Source organism: Chroicocephalus ridibundus, chromosome 4 (genome assembly GCF_963924245.1).
Source record: "Chroicocephalus ridibundus chromosome 4, bChrRid1.1, whole genome shotgun sequence".
Lineage (NCBI taxonomy): Eukaryota > Metazoa > Chordata > Aves > Charadriiformes > Laridae > Chroicocephalus > Chroicocephalus ridibundus.
Genome location: NC_086287.1, coordinates 86,178,878 through 86,205,894, shown reverse-complemented (window position 1 = coordinate 86,205,894; position 27,017 = coordinate 86,178,878). Strand labels below are relative to the sequence as shown.

Here is a 27,017-nt window from a genome sequence, read left to right as displayed (position 1 = left end):
TGACTATTGCTTAATTTGTTTGGGTTTTTTGTTTAGCTTTGGATGACTGTGTGTTGTAATAGAATCATAGAATGGTTTGGGTTGGAAGGGACCTTAAAGCCCACCCAGTGCCACCCCCTGCCCTGGGCAGGGACACCTCCCACCAGCCCAGGCTGCTCCAAGCCCCGTCCAACCTGGCCTTGAACACCTCCAGGGATGGGGCAGCCACAGCTTCTCTGGGCAACCTGGGCCGGGGCTCACCACCCTCACAGCAAAGAGTTCCTCCTTGATATCTCATGTAATACTGTTGATTTGTGTATATATTTGTAATGAATAGATAACAATTCACTATTCTGTATGGAACGCACTATCTGTGACCCCTGCATAAAATGCAGCACAGAGACAGGCATGGCATGATAGGAGGAGATTTGAAAGTCCAGGTACAAGATGATAGCAGAGGCCCCAGGGCTGTAAACTGCTCAGCAGGGGTCAGCTACCGGCCACTGAACGGATGCAATCTCGGAAGCTGCACAAAACCAGTTTTAGAGATAACACGGAGAGCAAAGGACAATATTCAATATATGTAAATCACACCCATTCTGAGGAAAACGGGATGTGATGTGGAACTACAGACCAATGAAGAAAGTGCAAGGTGTGGAGATGCAGAGCACATTAGCAAACATAAAACTGTCTCCAGGTGGATTCTAGAGTGAGGAGGAAGAAGAAACCATCATTGTATGGCTCTGGGATGCAGGGGTCCTCCATCCCCATCCCCGCCTGAAGACATCTGCCTGGGAGGCAGCTGATGGCAAGAGCGACACCAGATACTAGAAAGCTCGTGTGCATCGCTTTTAACCGTGTATAACTCATACAAGAGCTCAACACTGGTCAACTAATAATTCTTTCGTTAGGCTTTTAAGACTTTAGGTTAACAGCACATTCTTGGCTTTACATATAAGTTTTTTTCCTTTGGCCTGAGTGAGCTGCACAAGCTGGAGCACAATAAACTAAGGCGACTTCAAGCAACCCAGTCTGAAACCTGGATGCAACACACCGGTCACTGCTCGCAGGCAAAGCGGTTCAGTCGAACAGAAGACAACTTTGTCAACCATGTGTGAGCTCCCGTGAAAGGACATGGAGCCTGGGCTGAGGGGAGCAGCAGGACGTGGGGAGCAGCAGTAATCTGGATAACAATGGGGCCAACAGAACACCAACCTCGGCTTAGGAGAGTTGGGTTTCACAGTTATTAAAAAAGCCATTACCATTCTATTATTTGCTGGGAAGTTTTCCCACTTAAATATTTAATTGATCTTTATATTTGTTAAATGAAAGCACTTTTTCATCACTACAGATCTACAAGGAGAAAAAAGGTCATTCCATTTGATGCGAGGTTTCTTGAATGCACAACTATTGTATCATTGTGTTTATCCTGCACGCAGCAAAGTAGCAGTAACCACGGGGTCACTAGCTTTACTGTGACACAGCACAACACAGTCTTTGTCGAGCTTTCCTTGGAGTGAGTCATTGTGATTCACTGAAAGCCTGTTCCCTGCGACAGGGCTGTTCTCTCCTGTGCCTGACGCGGGGCAGAGGAGAGGGAATTGGTACCTTTGGACATGGCAACAGAAGAGCATAGCAGCGAAGTCTGCAGTTAGTACCCGGTCTTGAAATGAACAGCTCATTAGGGAGCGCTAAATGTTTGTGCAAACACATTCCCTTTAAAAATCGAGAGAAACATTCTTCTCTCCAACATGCTGCAACTTACACGTGCCGCCCGCAGTGGAAGTATGAAAACGGTGCAGGAGGTCGAGGGAGAGTCTTTTGATTGGTTGGTTATTTTGGCTTCAGGGGAGCCTCGGTTCACAAAATATAGCTTATAGCATGGAACTAAGCCAAGACAGCCAGGAGGCCTCTCTGAGTGACCAGACTTCTGAGGTTACATATTCTGGTTTTCTATTTTGGAAGAAGAGAAGGGCGAATGGGAGGGCCAAGTACCCAAGTTCTCCTGTAAAAGTAGATATAAACCCGTAAAAGTACAAGGGGATCAGATCCCACTACCATGACTTTTCAGTATTTTAGGCTGTTGTTTCTAAAAGAAGATCGTGTTCATAAACAGAACCAGAGAATACCCCAGAGGGTCAGTCCTGTATTTGGTTCCAAACGTTATATTGGCTCAGACTTCCCCTTTTCTGGCCTCTCCTGTTATCCTGTTGAATTCATTAGAAGGTTGTGGCCACCGGCCAAAAGAAATGGTTAATGCATCCCAGAGCCCGTATTGTTTGAAATATCTTCTGAGACAGGAATTTATAGCATTGCTACAATAAAACTCAGATTTCAACATTAAAGTATAAGTCTGCGTACTTGCCACACATACCAGAATTATACAGAAAACCTGAACCATGAAACTCTGAGGAAATTCGGAAAATATGCAGTAACATCTAGAAAGAGGCCATTAGGACTTGATTATTCAACACAGTCTCTCACAGCATCCTCATAGGGAAGCTTAGGAAGAGTGGGTTAGATGAATGGACAGTAAGGTGGACAGATAACTGGTTGAAAGACAGAGCTCAGAGGGTAGTGAATAGGGGCACAGAGTCTAGTTGGAGGTCAGTGACGAGTGGTGTTCCCCAGGGGTCAGTACTGGGTCCAGTCCTCTTCAATATATTCATCAATGACCTGGATGAGGGGATAGAGTGCACCCTCAGCAAGTTTGCTGATGACACAAAGCTGGGGGGGGCGGCTGACGCACCGGAAGGCTGTGCCGCCATCCAGAGAGACCTAGACAGGTTGGAGATTTGGGCAAAGAGGAACCTTATGAAATTCAATAAGGGCAAGTGTAGGGTGCTGCACCTGGGGAGGAATAACCCCATGCACCAGGACAGGTTGGGGGCTGACCTGCTGGAGAGCAGCTCATCTGAAAGAGACCTGGGAGTCCTGGTGGACGACAGGATGACCATGAGCCAGCAATGTGCCCTTGTGGCCAAGAATGCCAATGGCATCCTGGGCGGCATCAAGAAGACTGTGGCCAGCAGGTCGAGGGAGGTCATCCTCCCCCTCTACTCTGCCTTGGTGAGACCGCACCTGGAGTGCTGTGTCCAGTTCCGGGCTCCCCGGTTCAAGAAGGACAGGGAACTGCTGGAGAGGGTGCAGCAAAGGGCTACCAGGATGATTAGGGGACTCGAACACCTCTCCTATGAAGAAAGGCTGAGGGATTTGGGTCTCTTCAGTCTGGAAAAAAGACGTCTGAGGGGGGACCTTATCAACGCTTATAAATACTTAAAGGGTGGGTGTCAGGAGGATGGGGCCAGGCTCTTTTCAGTGGTGCCCGGAGACAGGACAAGAGGTAATGGGCACAAACTTGAGCATAGGAAGTTCCACCTAAACATGAGGAGGAACTTCTTTACCCTGAGGGTGGCAGAGCACCGGAACAGGCTGCCCAGAGAGGGGGTGGAGTCTCCAACTCTGGAGACGTTCAAAACCCGCCTGGACACGTTCCTGTGCAACCTGCTCTGGGTGACCCTGCTCTGGCAGGGGGGTTGGACTAGATGATCTCCAGAGGTCCCTTCCAACCCTATGACTCTATGATACCTTTTAAGAACAACCTTAAGCAAGAGATAAATCACATATGATGCTACACAGGTAGTGGTAATGGACCCAAAAGAAATGCCATTGAGTCACAAGTCCTTTGGTTTTGCCACACAGAAGTATAGCAGTTTTAGACTGGTCCAGAGCAGTTACCACCTTAGATGAGAAAAGACAGAATGAGTCTTGATTCCACCCTCGCTTTGTCCCTCCACGCCTCTGCCCATCTCTGAGAAGGTTATTCTTTGATGTAGCTGTTTAGTGTGTTCTGTTCTATTCCCTTTTATATTATGTTTATTATTTTGCATTCAAAGTATATTGAAATATGTGCTTTCCTTCCCAAAAGGGTACATATAAATCTTCTGCAGGAATTACAAAGTATTGCTTTTATAGACAAGAAACTGTATAGTTTTTTCCTGTAAAGGAATAGAAGTATAGACTTTGCCTAAAACCTTGGAACAAACCTTCATTTATGAGACAGGGGAGTCATTTTTATTCCACTACGTGAATTCAGTGGGCTGCCACAGGCCAGTCATAATCTGTTATTGTTTCCCTGCAACCTTGTACTATTAATTTTTCTTTTTAATGAACTGTCCAGTCTAGTTTAGCTATGGGAACTATGATGGAGCTGCAATATAAATGGTTTATGTCATGCCTTTGTCAAAAGGCTTTCCCCCACAGCACTAGAATGTAATTGAAAAGCCATTTTAAAATAAAGTAACCGAATGGTTGCAAATGCAGGCTGTCAGGAATAAAGTGGGAAAATCCTTTGCATTACGTTAGATTTTACCAATCACAACTTGTGTGACTTTATTAGTGTTTATACCGATTAGTAAAGCCACATAAATTGCACATGTTTGAACGGTTATATTAGCAACTATTCCTGAAAGATACTGAAGCCATTTCTGAGAAGTTTTTCTTCAACTGAGACTAACAATGCAGTAATGGGTTTGGTTAAATACCTCAAAAGAATTAAATACACTAAATTTTGGTTTATGTTATAGCATACAGAATATGCACGTTTGAGACTGTAAACTAGCTTCCGAGTAGTTTTTGTTGCATATGAAACTTTGAAAGGGTAAGCACACAGTAATCTTTTTATATCTAATATATATGTGCAAGACACAGAATTTAGTTTTCTCTTACACTTATTTTCCCAGCCCTGAATATGTATGTGTCCTTGGAGGCACAATGGTGTATATTTTAATAAATGCTATTATTATGGCTGTTATTATTATTAAAGTCCAAAGACAGCAGCTATAGAGAGCATTTATAGTTAAAGCTGACATCAGTTTTCTCGATAAATCCCTATCAAAATTGTTTCTGAAAGACTTTGGTTTAGCTTTTCGTTCACACTTCTCACCTTTAAAATAACTATGGAAATTTCATCAGAAATTAACTTCACCAGAACGCATATTTCACAGCTAAACCCAAACCATTTAAAGTTGTTTTGACTCACCAGCGATTAGATTTTTGGTGAGTTTTTTAGCCAATGTATCAATCTTTTAATGCCTTTTTCTCCTCTGATGGCCACCCCCTGCAGTCCGTGCAGTGCAGTCTCTCCTTTGCTTAGGTAAATCTCATGCCCTGGGGAACATCGGGAGTTCCTTGTGGCTTCTTCCGTGGGGCAGAGCACACTGCAGCCCAAATGGGGCTGGGATTGCCCAGAAGGCTGGGAAAATGCAGAGAGGAATGTTTGACAGCTCAGTTGTTTCAGCATTTGAGCCGTAACAAACTTTTCGTCACTGTGACCTGAATTTGAGTTCAGGTACGAGTTAGTTCTTTCCAACAACAAACTACGCATTTCAACAAAGTCAAGATTCTTTCAAGGCAACAGGGCTTCATAGAAATAATTTTCTATTAAAAAGCAGGTAGGAAAATCTAAAATGTCCATATCAGGAGGTACTGAGGCTATAAGAGATAGGGCAGTGTGAACATATAAGAGAAAGGGTGGTGTGAAATGCCCATCATGGCAGGGGGTTGGAACAAGATGATCTTTAAGGTCCCTTACAACCCAAACCATTCCATGATTCTATGTTTTGCCCACTTGATGTCTTTTAGAAGGCTTTATAATTTATAACAAAATAATCGTTCTTCTTTGGTATCTGTTTGACCAGAATATATGTCTTAGAACTATTCTAACTGTACTTCCAAAGGCATTTGAGTTCAAACAAGTCTTGAAGAACACCAGCAAAGCAGAGGTAACAAATTCAAGCTCCATCTCGTTTCACAGACTATGTGAAATGAGACTGACACGAGCAGATTGCTCTTCTTAACATTTCGCTCTCAGGCCCTACTTTAAGAAGAACCTAAGGATTCCATGTCCTTTGAAACATCATCCTACTAAAAGCAAAGCTTTTGCCCTCATGTATGAGCCTATTTCAGTTAGACTACCAACATCATCCAAAAATATATCCAATAAGCTAACCCTGCAGATATACTAGGTGTTTGTTGTGTGTTGTAGTTCTGTAGGTTGAAGTGGAGAATTCAAAATTTCAGGTCTTAACAGTTAGATAAATGGCTACATGTATAGAAGTGAAGTGAGACGTGTAACACAGGTTAAAGCAGGCAATTGGAGATGTAACACCTCCTGTTCAGATATGTAGGCCTCATTAAACGTGCTAGCACTCTAATAGGACAGGGTGATTACAAGTAACTGAAAATTAATCTTCTTTCCACCTGGCATTTGTGCAGAAAAAAAACTATACCACAATTTCCTTCCTGATCTACTTTTTATGTCAGGAATACCATGGTTTTCCTATTACAGTCTAGGCTTACTTTGTGAGAATTAAAAACAAACAATAAAAAGGATGTTATATATGAAAGAGGTAAGGTATACATCATATAAAAGTGATTTATATATCTAGTAAGTGAATCCAAGTTTCTCATCATATATGACAGGGTTGTTTTAAATATGGCAGTATTCTTTTTTGGGGGTCCCATGGACCCATTATTCATACATAATGCTTTTCAGCGTAACAGAACTGAGAAGGAATTTATCTGTTGTGCCTCCTCTCACTCCCTCTGGAATTTCAGTATAGCAAATCCAAGCAGTACAGGAAGGAAATCGCTAGTCAGGATATTCCCACTTAATGAAGCTACTGGCCACCTTCCGGTGTGACTGAGTGGCCAAGACTACTTATAGCTCTCAATGAGACCAGCAGTGCCTTTCTGTCTGCCCTGCTCTTTCTGCCTTCAAACACGGTTCAACATGAATATTTACCTTCCCAACTCTTTGATTATCTAGATACTGTAACAGGAAATTTGCATTCCTGAACAGGCACAGCTGGAAACAATTTAAGAAAGAAAGATCCTTCAAAGAGAAGAGAAGAGAATTTAAGAAGCATATGGATGCCCAGGTTTACATGATAATCAACAGAAGCGGTGCTTGTTCCTCCTCTTTGGCAGGGAGGCACTTCACACCCCAAGCAGGGGGAACATCCCACAGTCACTCTGCAGGAAGCTTTCTTTCAGAAATGATTTGCTTGAACTCTGAAAGGTAAAAAAGTCTACAAAAATAGACACAGCGGTTTCTCAGATAAGACATGAAAAAACCGGGAGTTTGGTAAATTCACTCTCATATACAAATGAGAGTGATGGGCTTTCAAGTTTTCCCTTAAGGTTATTCCTCACAGTCCTTTAATTTGTAAAAAATAAATCTACTTGGAAGTGTGGCTCTGAAGTCAAGAACAAGAAGAGCAGAAAGAGGCCTGAACTAAACCTTGACGTGAGATATAAGAAAATGCCAGAAGAGGCAAACTGAAACAGCGGTGACCAACTTCACACAACTGGGCATGGAGGGGAGACTCGGAGAAACCAAACACAAAACTAATTTAAGATATTTTTGCTATGTCTTCTCGATACCCATATATGAATTTGAAACCTAGTCAGGGAGTCTTCAGCCAAACCAAACACTCTTTAACTTCGTTCTAGTGAAAAGCTGCATCCGGACAAGAACTGAGCATTGTTTGCAAAATTTGGCCCTTGTGTGTAGTGGATAGCCAGGATAAGAATCTCACAGGCAGAGCCACAGCTTTTCCTAAGCAGCAAAGGAGCTCACACATTTCCCACCTAAACTGACTTGAATGCTGTTGGTATCACTGTCAAATACACTCTGTCTCAGCCTGATAGTAATTGCTGCAGTCTACCTTAACAAGTCGGCGGACACCATAAACACATCTCCTATATAGCTGCTCACAAGGATGTTTAAGTATACGGCCCATTTGGCTGCCAGAAATAAGATTATCATCATTCAAGGACGTTTCCCCAGAAATGAAGCATCTGTCAAGCAGGACTTGAGTGCACTGAATGTAAAAACTGTGAATGAGTCAGCGAGACAAAGAGCTTTAATATCCTGGCTTTGTACTCCTTATCCTAGACAATTCACATGGGATCATGCCTTTGGTTCTGTGAAAATGCTAGTATTTACATATTTATTATCTATTACATTTAATCTGTTTCTGTGTTAATTTTAAAAAAGCGTGGATGCTCCTGTAAGTGGACAATTCTCACCTCTGTGGAATCACCGGTTTCAGTAATAGCACAACGGAAAGTCAAAGAAGACATGAAAAATTAAAGGCACCAGAGCAGCAGATATAACTATTTTTAGGTCTAAGGTTTTCCATGCTGCTCTATTTCCACACTTTCCACAGTTGCCTCCTCTGAAGCCTAAGAGTCACCACTAAATTATTTTTCTAATCCAAGTCTCAGCTGTTATATTAAGCTCAGTGGTATTTTACAAAGTATTGGGGAAATAAACCAAATATGGAATTAATCACTTACTAATGTAGGCCTAGAATAAGAAAAGCATGAATCTTTTTGACTGATAAAATCAAGTTGGAAGCCAAAATATCAGAACATTTCTTACACTTCTGTTCTTCAGTGCTACATCATTGTGAGTTTTCCAGAGGTTCGCTGATCCTTTAAACAAGAAATTTTGTTTTGTTTTAAAAAAGAGATTTTGTGATCCAAAAAATGCACCTTATCAAACCCTGCTTGACAGACGTGGAAGGATGCTCCTAGACAATCCTTAGGGCAAAAAGCAAAACAAACCAACCCCCCTACCCCTCAGTTTTAACTAAAATGAACAATTATACAACACATTAGAGGGTTTCAACCATAAGGCCATGTCCTACAGCAGCAGATCTCCTGAGTGACAATCACAACAATCACGGTAAGTTCTACGGTGCATGAGAAAAACTGGCTGACAGCACACATCAAGCGAGAGATTAGTCATTGCAGAAATATTCCCGATATTGCACAAATATTGCAGACACTACAGAAACAAGAGACCAGCTATGCGTATCTGACATCGCTCAGATCATACGTTTGGATGTACCACTTACCTTCACCCACTGGAAACTCGTTGCCAATTTCTGTAGCATATTCCACACATTGGAAATACCCCTTTAACGAGACTACGATGACAATGCGGATGTGAGCTTTCTGCTGCCACTTATCCAGTACTTCAGCTCTGGCTGCAAAGAATGAAAAAGCTCATTTGAAATCCAAATGCAATGTTGGTACCGTAATAAAAGAAAACTAAAGTCTAAGCCTATAAACTATCACAGTAGCCTAAAGAGAGTTTAAAGACTAGCAATTAAATAACACTTATAATTCCAAGGAGAAAATTGATAAACAGCTTTTACCTTAACAGACTTACTATTGCAAGAATGTTCCCATAACTAAAATGCTGGAGGCCATATCAAAATTCCTTCACTTCTTTTTCGTTATCTCCTGAAAAAACAGAGTTCTATGGAAAAATCTGTTCTGGGAACATTACCCAATACAAGACACACTGTAGGGAAAAAAGTAACAGCTGCAGATGTCATTAGCCAACAAGATGTGCTTTGAACATTTCCAAGTGCTCTAAAGGCATATTAGAAAATTAGTATTTTTACCATTATGATGGAGAAGGGAGTAGATTATTTTAGTAAGCAGAACTACCACTACAGTAGGGAAAGGATATCTAGGATAAGGCATTTGAAAAGAGAAAAGGAGCAAGAGGCGCCTTTGCCTGGAAGAAGTTCATCTATGCTTGTTTCGATGGTTAAAATTCCTTTATAAATGGGATAGTGAGTTGAGACAGTCTGTATAAAGGGCGCAGAAATGAAAAGAAACCAGCTGAATCATTTCTCATGAGGCGAGGCAAGTCTTTTCTTGAATTGAAATCAGTAAGGTGAGAACGCGCAGAGTTCCACAGAGCAGTCCCTCCTCATCCCGTGTGTTACACACAACATGTTCCCACACAAGTAAAAAATATTGTTAATGGGGCTGAACGGAAAAGAAATACTCGGTGTGATTTATAGTTATGTACTGATGTAGACACCATATTTCTGACGCTCATTTCATACCCTGACAGACTCTCAAATGGGGACTAAATGAATCTTAGGACCAGGATTCATTCCGGCCAAAGAAATCAGGCTAGATTACCAGTACTTTCAAATTTATTAATTGAGAATTTCTAGGAAGAATTATTGCAAAACAGCCTCTGTAATTTGGGTTAATACATCCAAATCAGTAATTTTCTGCAGTACTTGACTGTTAAAGCCGTCTCATCTATACCAATCCTCCATTTTATATCCACTTTGCACCCCTGTTAAAGCAAGCACGTTTTACTTGCAAAAAATAGTAATTTTGTAAAAATGGTAATTTTGCAAGCAAATGATTTTTTTTTTTTCATAGAGGACCCCTTTTGAACTAATTCCCAATTCATATGAATGAACGAAAACAAAGACTAAACCTGAATAAACTTTCTCATTTTGATAATTTGTCCAATATCTTTACAGATGACAACGTCTTTACAGATGACTTTGCAGCTCAAGATTCCTTTTCCCCAAGACATCTGAAGTTGCTTAGATAAGCATTTCTCAAAATATCCTCTTACATATCCCTATGGTCTAATTTTTTCAAGATGTGCTTTTGCTTTTAAAAGCAGCAAATAGTTGATAATAGATATGACCAGTCCTCAACCTGACCTGCTGCACTATTGAGCTTTTTTCTGTACGTGGACCTGACCACCAGACAGCCAAGTGCCCACGTACATAATAATTTAACTGTCAAGTAAAGGCTCCATTTTCCAGTTATGGTGCATTTAAACAGACATGAGAGGTTACAAATCAATATTTTTGTAGCACTAATCACTATTTAAAGCAAATAAATCTTCATATTAAGAGCAAGCAAGGAAACTCCTCCAGATATCAATTTTCCTGAAAACCATGATTTAAGACAGCTGAATGAATTCCATCATTACTACAGCACAAGACAGCTTAGCTGATTCATTGATACACAGGTATCAGATATTACTTTTACTGCATATTGTGTTTTTATCGGAATATGACTTCAACAGTAAGGGTCTACTAACTCTAACACCTTTACAAAAGGGAGAAAAGCCAAAAGAAAAACAACTGCTGTATTTACAGAAGACTGTTTCAAAGTCCAATTATAATTACAAGAAAACTCCAAGAAACACCCATTAAACAGTTCCAATGCTCCAAACAGATTTGACACAGTGGCACTTTAAATCAAATCTCCTAACAAGATTTCTCTTTTTTTTGTAGAATAAGCCATGTCTTCAGAGTCGGTTTATAGAAAGTGACAACTCCAACAATTTTGAAATGTTGCTAGTTAGAGGAGAAAAAACCCACCCCAAACCCCATTGTCACTATGGTAATTATTTCACAATGCCTGATGTTAAATGGGCAGTCCTGTGGCCTAAGAAGCAGCTGAATCCTGCATTGTCCTTGCATGATAAAAAGATTTGAAAGTCTGAAAAGCAGAGGAACGGAATCTCACAGCTTCTTAGGCTTCGCTCTGAAAGGGCCATTGTAACATCATCATAAATCCTGGGCTCCCCAGGCACTTGACAACTAAAGCAGTGGACAATAGAATTCTTGTGTCGAACAAAACACTCCTTGTCTGCCAACGGGCTTATCTGCTTCATTTACAAATGTCTTTCATTGTACCAAAATAATTCTCCATTAGAAAAACTATTAGGAACAGAACTAAATAAATATTCACAGCTTTGTGGTCTGTTTGGCAAAATGAATAAACTAATACAATCAAGGAGCATGCAAAACAGGAGATTTAAATCGAGGAAACTCAAACCAACCCCAAACCTCTATTTATTGCCCTCTCTTCGTTTTCCCTTTTCCTGATAGCAGGGAACGACACTGACTCCACATTTGTCTCTATAAAAAAGACCTAGGTACATTACACACACTAAATAGATGAAAAATATCAGAAATCTGCAAAGATCTCAGATTGGAGCAACATTGTATCCAATGTGCTTGTAAAGTTAAATATTTCCGGAAGAGCAATTGCAGGAATAAACTTGGGAACATAGCTGAGAGTTTAATGAAATAGAGACAAAACACTTACAATCATAAAAGGATTGAAACAGTCGATTTATAACTACATGTTTAGCTCCTTGTTACGGAGAGATGCAAAGGCACTAGGGATCAGTTTCTGAAATGAAATGGTCGCCAGATTATTGCAACTTTTTTCAAGCCCAATGAAAATTCTGGCAGCTGTCATAGAAACGAGTGAGAGAGACTAATATATTCCAAATATATATATATATATATATATATTCAACTTCAAAAAGCTTTCCTAACATAGTCAGAATTCCATTGCATCAGGTTTCCCCATAAACAGTTATCTGATTACAATTTACTTGAGAAGTGCTTATGGAAACCATTCACAATTATTAAGGAAAAACCCCACCAGTCTAAAGTATTGCTCAAGCAAACATATTCCAAGTGCCAGACTAATCCGTACGGCTGAACTAAAACCCGAAGAAACTGAAACTTCTTGATTGAATTATTGATCATAAACTACTTATGCAAATCCAATAGGGAAACAATGTTTTCACACGGCCCAGGCAAATGGGCCGAGTGGCTGAATAGCTTTTTATCCCGTGTCTAATTATTACAAGGCTACAAAACATACAGGAATTTCTAACCTGTCACCATCCCTAGAGGTATTTAAGAAACGTGTAGATGCGGCACTTCAGGGCACGCTCTAGTGGCAGAGATTGTAGGGGGTTTGGTTGGACTCGATGATCTCAAAGGTCCTTTCCAACCATGAAGATTCTACGGTTCTATGCTTAAACAGATATGCAAGTGGGAAAATTAAATATTCAGAATGTATACAATAAACAACAATACTGTTTAAAAAGCAAAAAAAAAGAGCCTAACAACATTCAAAATAAAAATAACACAGGTTTAAGCTCCCAATCACAAGACAGAAGCCAAGATTTAGGAATATGTGAGCTTTCCACAGTCGTACGGTGAATTTGCAATCTGACCCTGCCACACACCACTTAACCTTGGAGCCATTTCTAAAAGTGAACAAAGGCACACTATCAAGACTTCTGCCTACAAAAAATGTATAAAAATCAGAGGCGAGGGGCCTGAATTCAAACCTCGCACGGGCCAGCTGAGTATCTCTACTGTTTGGGTGCAGAGCTTCACCATTTTTTCCCTCACCTTCACTCCTCAATGAATAATTAACTGTTTTAAAGATAAAGGTGTATGTATTGATTTGACATAAAGTTTAAACCTGACATCCCGTATGCCATTTTTGCCATTTTTGCCATTTTTGCTATTCTATGCTATGCAATGCCGAAACTCCCCTCCTCTCGAAGCTGCATCTTCTGTATAAATATAATTTGCGTAAAGTTATTCTGATCATTTACGTAATTCGTAATTCAGGACGAATTTTGTCTCCCACAAAATCTGTTTCCTGACAACTCTCATAGTTTTATTCTAGTCCCTACCAGACAACACACAACCACACCATGTTCGTATCTAGTCAGCAGTGTCTTTAGGTATAAAAAAACGGATCTGCACTGAAGTTTAAGTCTCTTAGTGCAAACCCAGCATTTAACCCTGCTAGAGAATATGTATCTGGGTGCCTTGACTAGGAGGGCAGCGTCCTTGGCTATGTATAAATTGCTTTTGGAAGCTATTATCTTAGCATCTAAATAAGCTTATGCTCTGAATCACCTTCCAGGAGAATCTATCTTTTTCCACTTAACTGCAGGCAGCTAAGTCAAGTAATGTGAATCCCTACGTGCGGCCACCAATATAGCATCCTAGAATGATTTAGGTGGGAAGGGACCTCTGGAGGTCATCTGGTCCAACTCCACTACTGAAAGCAGCACCAATTTCAAAGTTACTTTAGGTAATTAAGGCTGTCACTTCGTCAATGTTAATAGCTGAAATTAGCAGCATGACCAAGGTCTCCCTGTGTGGACACGAAAGCTTTAAGGACTTACTGCCTTATGCTGAAAGACGGTCACATGAAAAGTAACAGAACAAAACAAAGGGCAAGCATTGCATCAGGAAGAATAAAAAGGCAATCTTGTATAATTTGCCTTGTAAATACATACCTACGCAATTACAGGGTCTATGGGCAGGTCATGGCCAATGACTTTGACAACTGATGGCATCTGGGGTCCTGGGGGATGTCTGCAGCACTCCGTGTGTGCTCCTAAGCACCCAGAGCAGACCTAAGGCGCACCCCACACCCAGCAGCGGTGACGGAGGAGCACATGCTTCCTCTCTTAGTGCCTTCCTCCACCACCATACTTCAACGCTTCAGACTGGTTTAATTACCTGCTGGTTCTGAGGTAGGGAAGTGTGACTATCTGTATTTTACAGCACAGAGTTCAGTGTGTTCAGCTAAGTTTTCAACCCATGACTCACATAAGCGGCTTGTCATAAAATGAGGTTTGAAAACCGATTTTGAACCTAACAGTTGTATCATCCCGTACCTTCCTGCAGAAGGAAAGAAGGACCTTGCCACCCAAGGGGATGTCCTGCACAAGGCAGGACATGCCAGAAAGGGAGGGCATGCAAGAAAAGGACAAAAGAGAAGGTTTCACACAAACGAGGTTCTGTTCAAAGCAGGTAAACAGCCTGTTTCTCTTTCTCATGTACTGTTCTGATTTTATATTACACCCTCTACCAAAATATTTTCCCTTGGTGTTCCCATCCTTTCACCATGCCTCTGAGTGCCGTCTAACATTCCGCAGGTCGCAATGCCGCAAGCCGGGAACTGGCGAGCCTGACTGCTTCCCAACAGTGGGCATTGAGTAGCTGTCGACCGTCCTGAATATTAAGCCGTTAGACGCGGAGGCCACAAACGATGGCAAAAATTAACAAACTAAAAAGCGGAATAGCTGCATGCTCTCACGAGAGACAAAAAATGCACCTTAATGCTTTTCAGAATATTAACAGACTGCAGACTAAAGCCCAAATCTTATCTGTCCAAGGCCAAATTAAATAGCACTAAGAGAAGAGGTTCATGTGGGCTCACAGGGAACAAGTTAGCCGCCCTCAACAAACCTCTTTACAGATCACGAGCGCCCAGGCCCTGTGCTCACCCAATACAATATGACTTGTTCAGTTTTTTTCTTGCTTTTGGGTCACAAGTGCCTGAAGGTAGACCATAGGCCCTTGAGGATAAAGTCTGTATTAATTAGCTTCATGCTGCTCCAGTCCCATCCTATCCAGGTACTATGAATACAAGTGGATTGGGAGGCCTGAAGGCAGGTATGTTCTGTCATTTTAAATATCATAAATGGAGCCCTCCATTTCCATGCTTCCAACTTCTAAACCCTAAATTTGGAAGAAGAGGATCCACAGCAAGCAGATACATACTTTTTATACAAACGTGCCTATATAGATATATATACACACTCATAAATAAATCTTAATAAAAATATTTTATACAACTTCCTCATGCATAAACAAGTATTTCTGTGTACCACATTGTATATAATTTGAACTCCCTGCATTTGGAAGAAGTCTTCATTTGCCCTCTAAAAGCTTGACTTTTTATATTTTCTGTCTAACAGACAAACTTAAACTTAACCACCACCAGTAAAATGCTCCTATAAATTGTCTCTTGGATAAACATATTATACATACAAAGCATACGAAATCAGTTACTAGCACTGCAAGAGGCATACAGAATTGCCCTAAAGCCTTCTAAGCCATGCTGGAACTCAGCTTCTGCCGGCAGCAGATGTCAGAGACTACTAGAGTGGGATCTTGTCGTCATTGAAATATTTTTATGGCAAATTTTCCCTGCAGATTTTGTTGTTGTTGTTGTTTGTTTCCTCCCCTTGCCATTTTCATATTCATATTTTTTGGTGCTTTTCTTCCACTAACCACAAATGGTCAGATCCTTCCTTTAGAGCAAAGCTATAGCAAAGACTGTCTTCACTAGCATTTGGAGCTCTATTTATCTTATCTTTCCTTGCTGCCAATTTCAGAAGGCTCTTCTCTATTTCTTTCCTCTGGCTTTCTTCTGCTCTCTTTTATCAATCTCTTCTAGTGACCTGAAAAGAAAACCTAAAAATTGAGAGGCACTGAAGTATATGCTGAATGCCCCCATTAGTCGAGCTGTAGGGGACACTCAGCACAGAAAAAAAATATTCAACTAACCTTTCAAAAAATCTTTATATAAACATTCTACAAAATCATCCTGCTGGTTCCAGGTCCACTGGAGACACCCAAGAAAGAATAATTCTGGGGCATCAGAGATACCATAAAGGAGAATAGCTCAGAATTTGACCAAGAGACTCAAGAGAGATGGAGTTCTTTGGTCTTAGGGACTTTTTTTCCTACCTTCTCCCTTTTATTAATAAATAAAGAAAAGGGGAGTTGTTCAAAGTCACCACAGAGATCTGACATTTCTGAATTTCTGTGGGCCTCATTCAACTCACTGAATATCTCTGTCATCCCAGAAAGATACAGGATTCATTCTGGGAAGCCTATTGCAAACCCGGCAACAACTTTTTTAAAAAGTTGAATTCAGTCTTATTTCTGGACCGAATACACCCTTTTCCCCATTCTCCTCCATCCTCCTCCCTAAGTCCCACAGGTCATAGCTTGTCTAGATCTAGGGAGGGTGGAAGAAAGGGGAAAATGGATAGTAAACTCGTTTTAGGTGAACCAAAAGGCATTCTGTCTCTGTCTTTCCTAGCCGTCTTTTCCTCATTTCCTTTTGTGTTGTCTCAAAGGACATTACACAGTTGGCTTCTCAATCAAGGACAAGGCAATGTCAAACACATTAATTTGTCCGTGAAACAGTCTTTAAGTGTTGACAAAACAAAGCTTAAAAAGACAGACAAGCTAAACATTACCAATTCCAAAACCAAACCAATTTGAGTTTTCAGGACTGAACAATAGTGACCGACTGATATTTTGGTGCGATCCTCAACAGTACGTGATTTTTAAGAAATGGTAATTAAAGATACCACAAAATATCAATGAGTAAGTATAGAACTTGGAAGACGCGCAAGCACTAAGAGCAGTTCATGATGCCTGATGTGCAGCCTCTACTCACAACTAATGCAGCTTTCCAGAATTTCAGCAATGTTTATAGCAAGGATTACATGATTTTCCACCGCCTATCATTTCAGGATATTCCACTCTAGAAATCACTATATACTTTTATTTTTCATGGAGATGTTTTGCTATTTGGTAACATGCCTACCTAGCTGTTCTTCGGAGTTGAAACATAAACGCAGATCTGTATTTCAGCTGCATCATGTAATGAAGTGCTTGTAACACTGAAGTTCACAGCCAGAATTAACCGGAATATTCAACAATATTAATATTTAACATTTGTCTGCTATTCATTATGCCTCCCAAATCCCATCGAGACTTTATTTTTCTGTAGTGTAATTATTATAAGCTACAAGCAAGTGCATTGTGAGGTTTCTTCAAAACAATGATTGTGAAATAGAAATATGCACAACCAAATAATAATGGAGTGAGTGCTCTGCATATTCAGGAGAAAATGCATGATTAGGAAAGAATTACTACTGATATTGATGGGAGTTTTGCCTGATAGTAATAGTCCTAGGTGCTATAAAGGCATTTGCTTTAAAAAACAATAAATCAGCTCCAGGGTACTATATCACTAGCAATCAAAGAGTTAACTCACATTCAGCCAACGAAGATATATTTATGAAATAAAAAGGAGAATAAAAAACTTAAAAACAAACAAACCAACCAATTCCCCCTACTTGGTTAAAGCTGAGAACCTATCATCTCCACTATTTTAAATGATTTCAGAAATGCAGCTACTCTCTCAGTTTCAGCTGCTTTCTTTTGGGACTCAGACAGGAGTGCCCAATGTTAACACATCTAGACAAAATGGAAGACTACATATGGAAATAACCTAATGCCCAATAAAAATCAAAGATAACTTTATAATAATGAAAGAAGTCGCTTTGCCAACCATGCAGAAATGTGACTCCCCAGCAAAAGCATGGAAAGATCTAATTGCCAAAAGCTTATCTAAAAACACGTAAGCGGAATAATTTTCATACAGCAGTAACTTTTTTTCCGTTTCAGCTGAATTGGACAATGATGGAAGAATATTCCAGGCCATAACTTAAGTCTCCTGGGTGGCCTTGGGCAGATTTGCTGGGAGTTTCTACACACTATATTGCTGGCAGATGCGAGCTTTTTCCACCCAAGTTCCAAGCTGAGTTGAAGCTGAATAAATGCGGTTAGCGCAGCACCGTGCCCAACCCACCAAGTCCTACTGCGAGCCGAGGCATATGAGTTTGAGATCAGACCTGCTAATTCAGATTTGGCACGGCGATAAACATGTTTGTGTAGCTCCGGTGGGCTGAGATTCCATCTGCCAACAATAGACTTTGTCGACATGCCCTCTGCTCCTCAGCTCCATCACTGAACCGGAGATAATAATTAACGCCTGTATGTGAGAAGTGATATTGTGAAGGCAAGTTAATTTACTCTCACAATCAATGTTAACATGCTCTAAAACTACAATCATGTAGCCGTGTAGTTATTACTTAAGGGAGTAAACCATTTTCCACATGCATGCTACGGAACCGAGCCAAAATAAGGCTATATACATACTTAACGTTCACTTTGGTGAGCTCTACACTTGGGTAATATGAATAGATACTCACGTCTTTGGTATTTTCTTCAGGTTCACGAGACTTAGGAGTATTTGACAACTCAACATACCTAAAGAGACCTGGTATTTTGTTTTCTGAAAGCGTCAATGTAAACAAGTCACTTAATAAGTTTACCACCTGAGTGTGGACAACTTTGCTTCAACACCTTGCTGATTCTCCAGTCAGTATTCACAGAGATTGTAATTGTCATGTAGTCCTTTTTAACGGACAGCATTCTGCATGCTAAATTACAGCTGAACGCTTCAGAAAATTCATTTGAGAAGTTTCAAATGACAATAATAAGCTTCCTCACTCCCTTTTTAAAAAGAAATCTAATTATTCATTCTGTCAATCTCATGCAAAATGTTCACTGTTTTTACATTATTGTTTACTTATTACTGTAACTGTAGTGCACAGAGAAAGAGAGAAGATGAGGAATAAACCACAGAAACTCCACTGAAAGTTGGATTTTTTTCTTTTGTATTTTGTATTTTATTCATGTGCTGGTTTTATGCTTTTATTTTGCAGGGCGCAGGAACTTTCCCGACCACATTTGAGAAAATAAGCCTCAACGATCCTCCACATCAAGACAGCACAATTTTTGTGAGTGGTTTCATAAATTATCTTCCCAAATACTTTGTGAAGCAATATCTTGTGGTATTGAGAAATACACAACGCTGTAACTCAAAAGGTCAAGATTTCACGGTCTGAAACACGGCACATCCACAGATGTGGCACAACCCTTGTCTTGGTGTACGATAATCCACCCATTTACCCAAGGTTTCACAGTGCAGGCACGGCCTTTACAGCCCCTGGAAACACATAAACCCACAAAGCTGCACCTTATGCTATGCAGATGTTAATAAGCGCCTTAGGAACAGGAAATAAAATCGCATGTTATCAGAAATATGAACCACAGACCGCTGGAAGTGGAGCTGCTGAGCTCCACTTTTTTTCCCTACAGGTTTCTTTGTGCCCTGAGTTTCCAGTGCTAAAGTTACCTCATTCCAGCACAGAAATATTCAAACTAATTAAAAATAATAATTGCAGGAAAGGATACTTACAGGGAATAAAAAAATAATCCCAAGTATCAAAGTGATTTAGGAGCATAAATTCTACTGGAAGTCTGAAGTTCTTATATGATTAAATCACATTGACTGTGAAAAAACCTTGCGATCTCGTGCATTTGCAGATCTTCCCCCATAACAGCAAACTCAAACCTCATAATTGAATGTAATAAACCCATGTGTGCAATGAAACTTCAGTGCAACTGTTCGGTACCTTTCAGCAAACATCATTTATTTTCATTTCCAAAATGAGAGCCAGCATTGGGTTTATGCTGTAAAGAGTATACTTTCCCAGAAACTATCCAGGTAGGGAGCAGACTGTTTGCTGAGGTCTTCTATGTGCAGGGCCAGCGACTGCCTACGGACACTGCAGGGCTGTGCCAGACCGGGGAGCAGTCCCCAGGGACACCACGGGAGCAAAGTGGTCCCCAAGGGACACCACATGTCACCATACTCGCACTTACCAATCTGTCACCTCCAGGAACAGAAGGACCCAGAAAGCCAACCGCATCCTGAGCTGCATCTATGAATGAACTATGTTCATAGTTCATCTATGCTGAACTATGGCCAGCAAGGTGAGGGATGGGATTCTCCCCTTCTACTCTGCTCTGGTGAGACCCCACCTGGAGTACTGTGTGCAGCTCTGGAGTCCTCCCCACAAGAAGGACACGGACCTGTTGGAACAAGTCCAGGGGAGGGCCACGAAGATGCTGGGAGGGCTGGAGCCCCTCTGCTGTGAGGACAGGCTAAGAGAGCTGGGGGGGTTCAGCCTGGAGAAGAGAAGGCTCCGGGGAGACCTTAGAGCCCCTTCCAGTCTCTAAAGGGGCTCCAGGAAAGCTGGGGAGGGACTCTGGATCAGGGAGGGGAGCCATGGGACGAGGGGGAATGGCTTTAAACTGGAAGAGGGGAGATTTAGATGAGATATCAGGGAGAAATTCTTTGCTGTGAGGGTGGTGAGCCCCTGGCCCAGGTTGCCCAGAGGAGCTGTGGCTGCCCCATCCCTGGAGGTGTTTAAGGCCAGGTTGGACGGGACTTGGAGCGACCTGGGCTGGTGGGAGGTGTCCCTGCCCAGGGCAGGGGGTGGGACTGGATGATCTTCAAGGTCCCTTCCAGCCCGAACCATTCTATGATTCTGTGACCCACTCCCCACTGCATGTCAGGGTTGTGTCCTAAACTCAGCGCTGAGTAGAACAGAGCAACTTGTGAAATAGAAAGACAAGTTTAGCTGTCTCAAGAAAAAAAAAAAAAGAAGAAGAAAAAAGAGAGCCTTAAGAATGCAGCCAGCAAGCTTTGAAGAGCCAGCAGGCTCCCATGTTAGCCATATGCCTTCATATGTCTGTTCTGTGGGAGTGTTACAGCTCCTGCTGTTCCATTCTTCACTTTTTAAAGAAAATGTTACAAGGCCACAAGGACTCACAAACATTTGTTGACATTTCTTCTGGGTCAGCCTTAGGAGGCCTGCAAGAATTTAAACATATGGCAGTATTTAGTTGCATGAGGGAATGGGTTGTTTCAGAGAAAAGCAGTATTTAGTTGCAAAACAGTTTAATCCACCATAAAGGTTTTAATTTTTTTGGCCAAAATCCAAACTTGTCTCATTATTTTTTTCACATTATATTTTTAAAGCAACAGCAGCCTATCAGTTGAGCTGTTATTATGAATATTTCACAGTATTTTCTGCTGTCCTCCACACAAAAAATATCTTGATCTGGGCGGTTCCAGATCAAACAGATTTGATGCGTGTTTACATTTGAAATGGGGAAAAATATAACTATTGAAATGAAGGTTATTTCCCAAACTTGTCGAAGGACACAGAACTCTTGCTATTTTGAACTACAAGATTACCTGAACTGGGTTCTCAACATGTTTTCAGAAGCAGTACGTATGCGTTTGCAAAGCAGCAAAATGGGATTTCTGAGGCTTTATCTTGTTATTCAGATGACATTGTTCTAAGTCACTCGCTAGTAAACACACAATAGCTCACTCACTGGCATTCTTTATATCTTGCTGTTAAAAAAAAAAATCACATTGCACACAGAGATGTGAGCGGGGGTTTGTCTCAAGCCACGAATAAAGGGCAGCGCAATGTTAAACTTACTCACCCCCCCCGGGAACACACCTGGCACAGCTGTACTGACTGGGCTGCAGCATCAGGTGTGGGCCAGAGCAACCTGCCCCACACGGCAAGGTAAAAGCCCTGTGCAGACCTTTTTCCTTCACTGCTTTTTTCCTTCAATATTACAGCACACTAACAAAGGAGCTCCTGCTGCCTTTTTCACTTGCATGATATTAAATAGGCCACAAACTTGTCTACTAATTGTATAGCCCAGTATTTAAAACCACTAATTTAAGCAGTTGAAATGGAGGGTTCTTGCATGGAAAACAAGGATGCAAGAGCCATTCTCTGCTAAAGAATATATTTTTTTTTCTGAACAATACAGCAGACATGGCTTTTAAAAGGTAGACCTGATCGACAAATTCTGCTTTTCCTAAAAATGGTTTGTTAACTAATATCTAATCTAACACATTCATAGACTCACAGAATGGTTTGGCTTGGAAGGGACCTTAAAGATCTTCCAGTGCCACCCCCTGTGCTGGGCAGGGACACCTCCCACTAGACCAGGCTGCTCAACGCCCCATCCAACCTGGCCTGGAACACCTCCAGGGATGCTAATATGAACCAGGCGTTGTCAAACAAGCTACTAGTTCTTGCAAGCAGCTACAAGGCAGGAGGAGGACTCGTGTGTGTCCTTGCAGCCATCCCTCGCCACCTGGCAGAGCAGAGCCAGGGCAGGATGGCAGGGGAGGGCTGCTGGGGGACACCGCTGCTGCCGCTGCGGTGGCAAAGCCTCTGCCCTGGCGGACACCGCGTTAAAAGCTAACAGAAAGATGGAGGAGACCAGGGATTTTGGTAGGATTTCTGAGCAAGCAAGCAGGCTGCAGAACTTTGAAACCATGCTCCTGTTGAGCAAACCCCTGTGGTTTCAAACAACATTCTGAAGCCTAAAAAGGAACCCACGGTTATTGCAGTGAAAAGAAGTGTAAGAAATCCACTTCTCAATGACTGAGATGGATAAAGAAGTGTTATGGACATTATAAGGGAAAGGCAAAGTTATCTAATTTTAACAAGTATATTTGCACAAATAAACGAAACCTGCGGCTGAGGAAGTTCAAAAGCTATAGGTGGTACGCTTTTTGTGTGCACTTCCTTGGGAGTTTGTTAGCTGGCAGCAGGCCAGCATTAGCCAGCATTAGGCTAATGCATTAGGTGCATTAGCCGTGGGGGTAGCCAGAGAATGAATTTTGCTTATGTGTGTTATGCATGTTATACAGTGGATTATTCCAACAATTCCAAAAATATATTATTCCAATTATACACTGGAAAAGCATCAAACATTCTGAAATCTAAAATGAGTCAGAGGACAAAATTTTGCCATTGCAAATTGTGTGGACATATAAATGATGTGAATGAAATTTCAAGTCAAGTTACTTTTACCTAACTTCCATACTCTCAACAAAACTGTCATCCAAATTTGGTTAGAGAGATAACTATCCAAACCATTGCAGACTTTGCAAGTCCTTGTGAAACAGAGCATGTTACATCTCATAAAGCTTTGCAAAAATAAACTTTTTATAGTTTTGCTAAAATTAATTTGACATTTCCTGAAAGTTATCCACCTACAGCTAACCTTTATCCGAAATTACCTTTTATTCTTAACTGTTCAGTAATAAACTGCATGAAGCATTCTGATACTAAGGGAAGGTAAAACTGAGTTTCCGGATCCAGTTATCAGCAATGATCACAACCAGGCAAGTGAAGATTACTATGAGTAAGAACCCGTAACTTAAACAATAAAACCAGGAAACAATAAATCAAACAAATACTGATTGTTAGCCACCATGTAACAAATCCGATGACTCAGGGATGGGAAGATTTGTGCTCAAAAGCTGAATTTGGTCATGATGGAAGGTCCTGACTATACAGAAGCCACATTGCACGGTATGAAGAAAGTAGTGTCCTCGGCGCAAATCAGCTGCAAAGATTTTAGTCAAATGCACACTTGATGCAGTAAATAAAAATTAGTAGTCGAAAACAAAGAGTCTAACAGAGCCATGCCCAACCTTGCAGCTGAATTCAAAGCTTAAGAATATGAGAGCCAGATGGATCAAAAGAGATACCAGCAGCACGGGAAAAATAACAAAACAATGAATAAAAGGGACTGTATGACTCACTCAAATGTCAGCAAGAAAATGGCATCAGAGAGCTGAAGCCATCAGCTGGTAAGAATAACTAAAAGGTTAAAAATAAGTTTCACATATTCAGAGTGGCAGGAAGACTTAACAGAAAACTTTTCATTGCCTTCAATGGCAAGGCTGTAAAGTAATTAAAGCTGGGAATTGCAAAGAAATTTGTACAGTGAAATTCTTATACAAGCATTTGGCATTAAACTCACATTCTTGCCAACATTACGATGGAAGGCAAGACACACAAGTACATTTTTATCTTTGAGTACGGCAAACAATAGAAATATTTCAAGTACCCCAGTGTGAGAAAAAAAGGCACGTTAGATTCTTGAGTCCACAAATTAATGACATTTTTCAAGGAAAAAAAAAAAAAGAAAAAGACGGATTTGGTTCTGGATCTGGACAGAACACAAACAGATACAGCAAGGCTGTGCTGAGCGGGGGTTCCTACCGGAGTGAGAGTTTCTCGCAGGATGCTGGTGGCATGCTATGGGTTTTCTCAGAGCAGTTGTGCTTTGGACTCTTGGAAACAACTTTAGCTATCAGTTTTGTATTGAGGAGAACTTAATTCCGATTATCCAAAATCAGAGAAGAGTTTGTTGCTGTATTTGGCTACTTACCCCTATCTAATTCATTCCCCTTTTACGTGATAAGAAATAAGATATTCTGATACACCCGTGAGCAATTATAAAAGCTATGCAAATATTGCCAATGTATCTATAAATATTCATTTTGTATTAAATCTTTTTGATCAGACTCACACACTTTCAGATTCTATTTCTGCAAATATTTCCCTGAATTCAGATTATCAAGCGTGTTTGCTGAAACAGCATGTTTTAAGTAACTATTCATAGCAGACTTTCAACTTGTAATTGCTAATATTCATGTCAGAAACCTAACTCAAAGAACTACACTTATCCATTTAGGAAACTGAAGGTTATCACATTACTTGTACATCCCATCAACACAGCTCAAAATGCATCAAACGGCTCACAAAAATTACCAGAACAAAATACGATTCTGCTAACAATGCATGTTAGTGACCTTGTGCAAGCAGTCTACTGAGATGAGGAAAGCTGATGACATACACAAGTGTTTGATGAATATTTTGCTGAAATTAACAAATTTTCAATGAATCTATTAGTACGTAACTATTGCATGAACATACGGCAAACGAAAAAGCAAGATGACCAAAGATGAATTCTTTGTTATAAATTAACTACCCTCCTATACCTCAACTACAGATACACAAAATGTCTGTACATTAAATGGACTCATAATGCTTTACTAAAAGGTACAATTCTAGAATAAACAACGGAAAATTAAGTTGATGTGGTTTAATATTGTTCTTTGTAGACCTGATGTACCTCCAGCCGAAATCGATGCAAGCCAGTTAAATAAATGCTCTTGGCAGCTACTTGTTTGTGCCTTAACGTATTAGCCATTCTTTTGATGAAATCAATATTTATTAATGATTTTTTTCACTTTTAAAACTCTGGAACTGTTTCTGAAAGTCACCAAATGCATACCGCCTTCTGCGCAAACTTGTAGACAAATAAACTTTGACTATCGAGTTCATAATTGCAACACATTTTCAACTCCTACACTTCTGTATTATTCTTGGGTCAATATTTGTATTCCTTCGCCTGCTCGGCATGAGACAGTGTTTCAGCTACTTGTAAAGATTCTCATCCAGCAAAGCCACCTCTGGGGCAGCATTTGCTCTTATTGCTTTGTTTTCTTAATATAACCTGTTCAGCTGAACATGCTTCCATACTCCATCATCGTTAAACACAACCACGACAAATACAAAATCTCAGCAAGCTTTGTACTGTATCTAGTCATATCTTTCATTTCTATGAAGGGTTATGAAACATTAAAAGGCCTAGCTAATATTAGATTGTTGTAAAGCTTCCTTAGCTGTCTCTTTTCATTTCAACCATTTGTAATAAACATCCCAAGATTTTTTTTTTTACGACAGACTCTCGGTGGCGCAATATGTGCCAACTTCTGTTTCAACCTTTCATAGCATGGCTGATAAATGTTGTGAGCCAGATACTGTGGAGATAGACAGCTATTGAGAAATGTCACAATAAAAGACATGTAAAGCTCCATTGCATGTGAGACTGAATGTTACATCCATTTGTTTAATTTTAACTTATAAACTCTGAGGAAAGGAGGATACATGACCATGATTTTATGGCAAGTTAGGAGCATCTGTTAGGATAAACCGTAATAATCACAGTTAGAATTTCTCATTATCTATGTCCAGTGGAATGCCCAGCACTTCTGGATGTTGTCAAATCTAAACAAACTGCAACCCAATTTTCAGCAATAATTAGCTACAATTAGCAAACTTGATGGCTGCCTCAATCAAACCCATCACAAGTGAGGTTTTGTAATTCCCACCACTTGGGCTGAAACACAGATTTGGTCAAGATGATTTCCATTGATATAAAGTCTAATAAAATATATCAGCTCAAGCAACTATTATTTTCATTATCTAACAATATAAATGGCTTTGCTGCACTGAAACAACAAAAACGATGACAGCTTCTCAGATGACATCTGCCTTCTACTCAAAATTTAATCCCAAAAAATTAGGAAAAAGTAGGTAAACCAAGAACAAGTTTACCTCAGTACTAGAGTTTATAAGAGATCACGCCACCCTGATGTATTATCAGTCCTACGCTGCAATCCTGGCAAGATACTGGCAGAAGATCAGTTTGATGCCTGTATTCTTGTTAGGAGCATCTCTGCAGTATTTAGCAAGCACTTCATCCTCCTTCAATTACCATTTAGTACAATCCCAAATAAATTGCATCCAGTTCAAGAGCAAATTCTTCCTGCTCTTGGGAAGAAAGAACTCTAATGCAGTAAATTGATATTAACCTTTTTACTGTCTTGCATGAAATGCCAGCATGTTTTCAGTAACAGTTTCAGTTCAGCTTTTTCTCAGGTAGTTTTTGGCTGGAAATAAAACATCTTGTAACTGCTATCTGTTTAACAAGAGCTAAGGATTAACCAGCTCCAGCTGGAAGGAAGGCAAGATGAACTTCATCATGTCTTTAAGAAGATCACAACTTTCTCTGGATGGCCAAAATGCCATTGCTGAGATCTCTTCAGTACAGCCACTGTGCCAACATGTCACCCTCTTTTCAACCCAAGCTAAGCTGGTTTTGTGTGCTTTAAAA

General features: G+C 40.6%; 1 protein-coding gene across 3 annotated transcripts in view; it reads right to left on the bottom strand.

Moving 5' to 3' along the window:
• The window catches only part of CDH11 (cadherin 11), an 85,396-nt gene that overhangs the window by 34,870 nt on the left and 23,509 nt on the right, over positions 1-27,017 (bottom strand). For all 3 annotated transcript variants that reach the window (XM_063334644.1, XM_063334643.1, XM_063334646.1), the window contains one exon: positions 8,907-9,038. The gene's annotated coding sequence lies outside the window, so the exon portion shown is untranslated. The remainder of the gene's footprint in view (positions 1-8,906; positions 9,039-27,017) is intronic.